Source organism: Epinephelus lanceolatus, chromosome 11, assembly GCF_041903045.1.
Source record: "Epinephelus lanceolatus isolate andai-2023 chromosome 11, ASM4190304v1, whole genome shotgun sequence".
Lineage (NCBI taxonomy): Eukaryota > Metazoa > Chordata > Actinopteri > Perciformes > Serranidae > Epinephelus > Epinephelus lanceolatus.
Window position 1 is genome coordinate 15,897,501 of NC_135744.1, and position 9,715 is coordinate 15,907,215.

The 9,715-nt window shown below is 40.7% G+C and overlaps 1 protein-coding gene across 1 annotated transcript in view; it reads left to right on the forward strand.

Annotated features, from left to right (window-relative positions):
- LOC117271581 (aquaporin-11-like) overlaps nt 1-1,488 on the forward strand; it is a 9,428-nt gene extending 7,940 nt beyond the window's left edge. The window contains exon 3 of the mRNA XM_033649861.2: nt 1-1,488. This exon is cut by the window's left edge and continues 339 nt beyond it. The gene's annotated coding sequence lies outside the window, so the exon portion shown is untranslated.
- Nucleotides 1,489-9,715: the final 8,227 nt, after the last annotated feature.

Consider the following 9,715-nt stretch of genomic DNA (forward strand, 5'->3'; position numbering starts at 1 on the left):
CAGAAGTGGGTTCAGCTCTTCATGGGCAAATTCACACAAAATCGGATTTGAATACACAGAAAATATGATCCATAATACTGCAGCACATGACTGACAATCATCACGCTTTTAGGTTTTCTTCAGTATCAAAGAAATCCACTGATAGTTGTCAGTACATCCGTGAGTACAAAGCAAACAGGAGCTGCTAATATCTTATTCAACATGATTTTAATGTTACTAATGGGACACAGCGAACAACTCTGACTGTCTGAATTATATTACAAACTATTTAAGGTGCCCAATTATATGGATATCACAGTGCTGACAGTATGTTGAGGTCCTAACTTTAACTTCACTTTGACTTAAAACTGACATTTTAATAGTTCTCATAACAGACCCAAGGTTATGTAAGCTAATAAATATACATGCACTTATTTATTTTCAAATGTTTTTCACATGAAGGCTGTCAAAGAGCACAACACTATAGAAGCACATGTCACAGAGTGTTACTTGTTCTGTAATTGTGACTGTATTTCACTGCTACTATCACTGCCTTACTTTAGACTGCACCTAATAACACGTAAAGACAGTCAGAAGCACTTAGGTGGCATAAAAACATTGAAACTTTGAATGCACACAAATTAACCAACGTCCATGCAGAGAAGGAAGAATATAAGTGGTTAATATGCAGATAGGTGCAACATTACAGCCAGTTAGGCTCTGTGCACTTTGGTAGATTTATGAGCCCTTTTTATTGTCACTGCATTTAATTTATCACTGCACCAGCTGGGACAGAAGACATCTCAATGCCAAACGGTTCAAGTGATATTCCTGAACAAATGTATAAATACACTATCCACACCATGACTGTGTTATGTGTGGCAAAATAACTAATCGTGACATACTTTACTTACTAATCTTTTATGTCCAAAAAACAGGGCTTTGAACAGAGTTGAAGTAAATTAGAGGTGAAGGGAAACGGTGGTTTGTTTTAGTTTGATTAATGTAGGTCTGCTTTGCACAAATGTTAAAGGATTATAATTTCAGATGTTTGTAATGACACATGACAACATGTTTCTGGAACACTTGTAAACATGGGAACTGGATTTAACGTTTTTTCCTCTCAAGGTTAGATGACCAAAGCTTTAACCGTCTGTTCAATCCTTACGTCTTCCTGCATAATTCGTGTTCGACTATGTTAAACTGATCATTTACTGTTAAGTATACTAATGCTGGATAATGTTGGACTTTTCTCTGTGAGCCAAGGACAAATTAATGTACATCTGAAATACCTCTACAGTCTGGGTGATGATAGTACGCAACATTTGTATGATTTTTTTTTTAAACCAAGAATGTGAAACATCAGTTTTTCTACTACATTTCTGTCTCACTGTCAGCAAAACGTACAGTATATTTTTAGATGACATGTTTTGTATAGTGTTATTTAAATGCATTTGTAATATCTTGTGACATACTTTGATTAAAAACATTCTTTTTTTTTAAAAGTGACACTTTTTATAGTTGTCTTTTATTTATTTATGAAGCTTGTGAATTTTGCAACTCAGCTTCGAATGAAACACTTAAAAAAAACAGTGAATGTAATTTTATCAACAAAACCACAAAGCACGGACCAAATTACAGTTGATCTCATTTGTCCTCTCAGAGGTTTGGATAATCCCCAAAAGAAAAAGCCCATAAAACCCTCTCCACCCCCCGAGTGTTCCCTGGTACTTTGGCCTGCATGATATCTGTTACACAACCTGACCTTTGTGCCCTCGCCTCCTCCCCTCTTTCTTCTTTTGGCTCATGTCTGACTCAGCTAAATGCCAAACGAAAAGAGCTTTTCTGTTCACTCGTCAGCTACATATGACAAACATGAGACTGACTCCACATGGCTGACTGACAGGAACACACATCTTGGGTTTAGGCAACAAAAGCAGGTGGTTAGGTGTAGGCAACAAAAACATGTGGTTAGGTTTAGGCAACAAAAGCAGGTGGTTATGTTTAGGCAACAAAGACACGTGGTTGGGTTTAGGCAACAAAAGCAGGTGGTTAGGTTTAGGCAACAAAGACACGTGGTTAGGTTTAGGCAACAAAGACACAGTTAGGTTTAGGCAACAAAAACACATGGTTAGGTTTAGGTAACAAAGACACAGTTAGGTTTAGGCAACAAAAACACATGGTTAGGTTTAGGCAACAAAGACACAGTTAGGTTTAGGCAACAAAAACACATGGTTAGGTTTAGGCAACAAAAATGTGGTTAGGTTTAGGCAAGAAAAGCATATGGTTTGGTTTAGGAGAAAAGAACAGAGTTTGGCTTTAGAATCTTACGCAAACCGCTCTCTTCGGGTGAAAGTTAGTGTTTGTTGGACCCATCCATCACCCCTTCAACCCGCCCCAGTGAGACTTTTGCTGCCTTTACTTTCATCCTTGTCCTGCCATGTTTCCGCCAGGCTTCGCTGAACTAAAACGGCAACTGGCCACATATCATGCTGACATTCAAGGACACCTGTTTTTGTTGGTTCCTGACGCAGGAAGTCACTACCAAGCGCAGGATTTCAGTGACGTCGGAGTGAGACCGGGCTCATATTACACATCATGAATTTCCATTATCATTGGAGCAAATTTTATGCATTGCCCTTTGACTCTTCGGCAGCAGCAGTTTTCTTTATAAGATCAGAAATACTAAACACATCAGCAAGGCAACTGTTTGTCGGGCCGTAAGAAAAGTGTCTCTGGCTCTGAAAAGACTTTTGCCTATTTTTGTGGTTTTCCGTGGGCATATATCAGAAAGGATCATCAAAGAGGAATTCCACAGAATTGCAGGAATGTCAGTGTTAATAAGAAATTAATCTACGTGGATACATTATGCAATGATTTATGAATACTTTTCATATATTTAAAGATTCCGCGGTGTATTTGGCTTCATTTATTGGACTCACATCACCATCATAGCTCCATCTGAGAATAAAGGAGATTACGAGAATCGAAAGTCATTTCACAGCAATTCAGCGATTCAGTTAACGTAGACCATATTACAAGAATGATGTATAAGCAAAACCCTTACCAGTCTTTACAATATTTTTGTGTTTGATTTTAAATTGCTGCCCAGTGTGTTTGGGTCCCATCAGATCACCAGCTGAATAAGAGGATATAGCAAATTATATTAAAATATATGAACATTGTTAACATATAAAAATGTATACTTTCTGTATATTAGACACACATTCACGCATCACATTACATAACGTCACTTAACATTACTTACTAACATGCTTTGCAATCTTTTCCCATCACACCTCATGCTGTTTAGCTGCAGCTGCTGTATTAGATTTGTTTTTTGGGGTTTTCTTTTGAAAGACACGTTCAAAGTCTACATACGCATTATCATTAAAATCTCCAAAGCAGTTGGGGTGAAATTAGTGCCAACACACAACTCACAAAGGCTTTCTGCCAGTCATGTCATCTGCACTCCAAGGATGATGGCCTTTGGTCCTCACAGTGAACGCGCTTCCCTCAGGCTGAACATACTCAGAAATGACTCAGCTAATTCTGATCAGCTGTTCTGGAACCAAGTATCCCAGCTCTGGCTCAGTCAACTCAGAGATCAGGATTAGGCTCAGAGTTTGTTGAGCCTGCATTCTGAAATTATTATTATATACCTGATAAGCAGTTTTTAAAATATTACCTTTATTATATCACTGTCAGTACAGAGACAAAAGAATGACAGTAGCTGGGATATTTTATCCACAGTAGCCAATTGATCTGAATCTCCACCTGTGTGTAATGTCACAGGGCGTGCAGCCAAAAAAAACACATCTCCCTCCAGTAGAAGCGTCCTGCTGTCCCGTGTTAAAAGAAAATAATCCATATTGTGGCCACACTTACATATGTTGCCTCACGGAAACTAATTTAATACAGTCAGCAGCACTTTTGCTATAGCTAAAGAGTGCACTTTCTGGTCATGCTACAGTGATGTCACTCTCAAAAAAAAAGGAGAGAGAGACAATGGCAAGCCGGCAGGGCCCTTCTTGTGTGGGCTGTATTGTTAATATGCCAGTTGAGGATGGCCATGACTACTGCGTGTTATGTTTGGGAGCAGTGGCTGCTCGTGATAATGCGGCTTCATGCAGAGACTGCTTCTGCATGTCTGCTAGGCAAAGGGAGGCCCGTTGCCATTCATTTGGCGGACGTCCACCAGCCCCCTCTCAGGGCCCCCAGTCAGCTAAGCACCCTCGGTCAAGTAGTGGGGGACGGAGACCCATCGGGGCGCTCCTCCACCTCCACTATTACAGTATCAATAGAGGGTGAGTGGACTGTGTCACATAGGAACTTCCCTGCTCCTGGGCCCTCTGCTGGGTTGGATAGGAGTCCCTAATCCCCTGGGTCGGAGGAGGAGCTAGACATTCTTGGCCTTGGGCCCATAGATGATGATGAGTTGGCCTCAGAGGGGCAGCAGGTGCAGCAGTCACCTCTCCTTTAGGAATTTATTGGCCAGGCCGCTTTGGCTCTAGGGCTTGACCTGCAAACTGGTCAGGGTACCGACCCTTCCCGTTTTGACGATGAAACAGGGGGGCGACCCGCATGGTTCCTTGTGCCTCTCCTTTCTGATTTCGAGGAAGTGGTCAGGAGTCGATTTGCAACACCGACAGCAGGGGCACGCTGGTAGGGGCTCTGTCGTAGTATGGCTGCAGTTGCCCCCGGTGGATCAGGCTTTGGTTGCCTTGGTGGCTCTGTCAAGGTCCCTCCTGGGCAAGGCGAACTGCCCTAGTAGAAACTGCAAGGTAGGGGCGTCGGTGGCTTAGTGGTAGAGCAGGCGCCCCATGTACAAGGCTGTCGCCGCAGCGGCCCGGTTCAACTCCAGCCTGTGGGCGTTTGCTGCATGTCACTCCCTCTCTCTCTCTCTCCCCCTTTCACACTTGTCTGTTCTATGAAATAAAGTTAAAAATGCCCCCAAAAATATCTTAAAAAAAAAAGAAAAAAAAAGAAACTGCAAGGTATTGGATGGCTTGTTAGGAAAGCTGCATAGAGCCATGCCAGTCCAGACACAGCTGGCAAACACGGGTGTCATACTGTCAGCACCATTTGATTGGCCAGCTGGAGGAGGAGTGTAGTATGGATCTAATAGCCGAATTACAACGTGTCTCCTCACTTCTTCCAAAGCTCATGAGAGAGTAGGGTGAAGCAGCTGGCAGTCCTATGGCAAGTTTTTGGGTGGCCAGGTGCCATCTCTGGCTGTCACAGTCAATGCTGCAGCCAGAGGATAAGGCGTGTCTGCTCAAACTACCTGTTGAGCCATCTGTCTTGTTTGGGCCTGATGCATCCATGATGATTTAGTAGGGCCAGAAGCCCATCGCTGTGCTAAGGAGGTGTCAGGCGCCTTGAAGCAAGGTCAGGGCCGGCAACGGCCTCAGCCGCAGCAGCCCAAGCAGCCTCAGCCTGCTTGGGGGCAGGAAGATCTGCAGGGCCAGCTGGACGCAGCACGGCGTGGCAAGTCTGAATGGGGCAGTGGCCAGGGACCACCCAGGCCTACGCCTCAGTCCTGACACGACATCACCCCCAGCCTTCCCTTGCCCTCAGGCAGCATTGGAGGCTCGATCTGGGAGCAGACACCCTGGGTTGTTTCAACAATGATCCAGGGTATCATTTACAGTTCCGAAGCTCTTCTCCCCTGTCAAGAGTGGCTGCATTTTCCATGATTGCAGACCACCAGCACAGGGAGATCTTGCACTCAAGATTCTTCACTCTCATGGTGAAGTCAGCTATCAGGGAAGTGAAGAAAGAAGATCAGCAGGCAGGGTTTTATTCCTGCTGTTCCGAAGAGGGGACAGGACACTCAGGCCTGTCTTAGACCTCAGGAGGCTCAACAAGTTCCTCAAGTCCCTTAAGTGCAGAAATGTTGACTGTGCCCACAGTCAAGCAGGCTGTCCGGGTAGGCGACTGGTTTGCAACCGTCAAACTCAAGGACGCCTATTTTCAAATTCCAATCTGAGAGGGGCACGGGAGGTTTCCCAGGGTTGCCTTCAAAGGAAAAACCTTTGAGTTCTTTGTCCTCCTGTAGATTTCTCACACAGGGCATATGGAAACTCAGACTAAACACTGAGGTAAACCAATGCCAATAAAGACAGAGTCTGCAAAAAGTTTGACCAGTTACAGTCAGGCTTCTTCAAAGACAATTAGTGAAAACTGTAAATAAAAACAATACAAAAAATATTATGCATCTGTGTTTTTAACTAAACACTGCACATAAATGTAAATAAATGTGTTTTTAAAGGGATAGTGCACCCAAAAATGAAAATTCAACCATTATCTACTCACCCATATGCCAACGGAAGCTCAGGTGAAGTCCTCACATCCCTTGCGGAGATCGGCGGGGGGAGCAGCTCGCACACCTAATGGCTGACGGCTGTTTTTTATCATGTAGCTCAAAGCACACATTCCGGTGTCCTTATGCAAATGTCAGAATGCTAACATCCAAAATTAAGACAGTTAACATGGTGTATATGTCTGCTAAACATTTTTAAAACATAATATCATTGTTAGCACTATGATACATTGCATAAATATATTAGGATAGTAATACCTAACATTATCATTTTAAGCCTGTTAGCTTGGTGGTGTTAGCATTTAGCTCAAAGCAGACATTCCATGTCCTTATGCAAATATTAGAATGCTAACAACCAAAATAAAGACGGTTAACATATACATGCTAAACATTTTTAAATCTAACTTTTAATTGTTACTGTCAGCACTAGGCTGCATTGCATAAAAAGATAGTAGCACACAACATTGTCATTGTCATGTTAGCATGGTGGTGTTAGCATTTAGCTCAAAGCAAACATTTTATCCTTTTGCAAATGGTAGCATGCTCACACTTGAAAATCAGACAGTGAACATATATATTAGGCTATCTGTTAGACCTTTTTATTACATAACTCTTACTTATATTACTCATAGCAGTAGCATAACTGCATTTAGTACATACCATTGTTAGTTGGAGCATGTTAGCATGGTTTTAGCATGTAGCTCAAAGCAGGCATCTGTCACTGTCCTTATGCAAATGTTAGAATGCTAACATGAAGACAGCTAATATGGCGTATATCTGATAAACATTTTTAAAACAGCACTTTTAAATATGTTACTGTTAGCACTATGCTACATGGCATAAAAATACATAAGTATGTAACATTGTCATTTTAAGCATGTTAGCATGGTGGTGTTAGCATTAAGCTCAAGCAGACATTCCATCACCCTTTAGCAAATGTCAAGTTTGCAAACATTTTAAACTAAGACAGGAATATGATATACACTTACTTAACGTTTTATAACATTAGTTTTCCTTATAAGTAAAATATACATACTGGTATTAAGATACTTTAGCATGCTGCCGGTGCTAGCATCTGGCACAACAAGCACCTTTTCTAGGTTAATTTCCTTTGTGTATAAAAGTCAGGCAAGACAGGACGACATGAGGCTTGAAACCCATTTTATTATGACAAATGTACAAGATCAGATTCATATGAAATAACAGTAAAGTTAACAAAAATGTAAGGAGCAGACAAAACACCAAAAACCAGTCTACTAGCATCTATACACAGTGGACAAGGTGTCTTTCCTCCCAGATTCGTCATGAGGTAAATAGGAAACTCTGTTAACACTTCAGTCATTGGCACCGACTTCCCCCTTTAATCCCATCGCAGCCTTTACTTATTTCGCTCCCCTCTCTCCCATGCAGGTCTTGCTACAGGTTATTTCATAACCGTGAGATACGTATTAATACATTCTCCTTATCTCTGTGGAGAATTTAAAAACAGGTTACATACAGCACACAGACATCCACATTCCTTTACTCTGACTCAACCCACCAGAACACACACACTTTCTATTATTACATTTGTAGAATTGGGTTTTCTATATTCTGTCCAGCTAATCTAAAAGCTAAATATTTGTGTATAGAGGCCCAAGTTGTGTGCACTGCAAGCAGCACATATAGGTTTTGTCTTGGAAGTCATGTTTTGGCCATCGCCAGTATCAAAACGGTATGATAAATAGAGTGGTTTTTCCTCTGTGAAGACCATGCTGAGACTAATTTACAAAATATTTTACAAACAGGCTTCATTTCTTCTCTTAAATCAAATTCACCTGTCCTAGATTATTTTCTACGATAATCCTATCTCTCCCCCAAGCTTCTGTAACATGCCTTTAGTAGGTCAGCGCATGCTTACCTATGCAGTTTCACTGCAAAAATGATAAGATATCCTGTGGCGGCTACTTCACAAGTCCTTCAGCACTAATGCAACAGGTCAGGAGAATCCTTAAAACATGCCAAAGTTTTCTGGTTTTGTTACAAAAACTGTTGTGCCAATATTACTTCCCTACAAAATAAAACTATTAGAAAGTCATGCAATCCCAAAGAATTGCCCAATATATTTTTCCATGATTAAAAAAATGCCTCTAAATATATTACAGCAAAAAACTACAGATATACACACAGACTGGTTCCAGCAGAGGTCAGTGAAGTCATTGGTTTGTTTGTTTTTTTCTGTCCATTTCCCCCATTCAAAAACTGCATCCTGACTATCGCTTCAAAAAACAAATTTACACTAAGTTGTTTATTTTTCAGAATCTTGATCTGGTTTGAGGTCTTAGAAGTCTGCAGTTTACTGCAACTTGACCCGAACGTCAACTCAAGATTATGAAAATAGAGAATGTGAAACGGAAACATGGGAAGATCCAGGGGAGTAGAATACAAAAACAAAAAGAAGAGAGGGGTGTTGTGGAGCTTAGTGTTACTTTAGTTAATAAAAGCCACGGGTCTGCAGGTTTTTGAACCTTCTATGAAGGACAATGTACAAAGAAAATAAGACACTTTACATTTCGCTCAAAGAGACAACAAATAAAAGTTTAGATATACAAAAAAAAATACATTATTAAAAAACAAAATCACAAAAAAGTAACAAATGTAATAACAGGAAACTAGACTACATCTCATGATTAGGAGGGACGAGTTTTACTTCTGATTTTGTTTCCCCAAACGAACATAATACTCAAAAAAACAACAACTGGGGGTTCACCACTGATACTTAATGGCAGCGCACATAGTTAAAATAATTATATATGTATATAATATACAAAAGCTACTCTATCATTTAACAAAAAGTTCAAGGAGTGGGCTGACAAATGAAGGTTGGTCGATTTGTAATTAGTTAAGAAGGTTGTTCAACAAGAATAAATACTCTCATCTGAAGCTTTCACAAATTATATATATGTAAAAAGGCCAGAGTAATTTAAAGCAAAAGTTCAACACTTTGAGAAATACACTTATTTGCTTTCAGGAGAGTCAGATGGGGCGTTTGACATCACTCTCATGTCTCAATGCATATGTGTTGGTTAAATATACGGCTCTAGCTAGCAGCTGTTGGCACACATGGTAAAGACGAAAAAAAAGACTTTAAATGCAGCCCAATCATGATTGATTTTGTATAGGGGCCCATTTCAGCCAGTTTAATGGAAAAAAAGACACTGTGACTCAGTATAATGAGAAACTTTATCAAAATAATGGGTTAGTGGGGTCATTTCTCATTATCTGGAGAAACTGAGTCTATTGTGAGAAACAAAAAAGTCATTATTGTTGAGATACTAAGTCATTATCTTGATAAAGTTTTTCATTTAAATGACCTACAGGCGGTTTTTTTGTTTCACCACACTGGCAGAAATGAGTGTCCACAGTTAATGC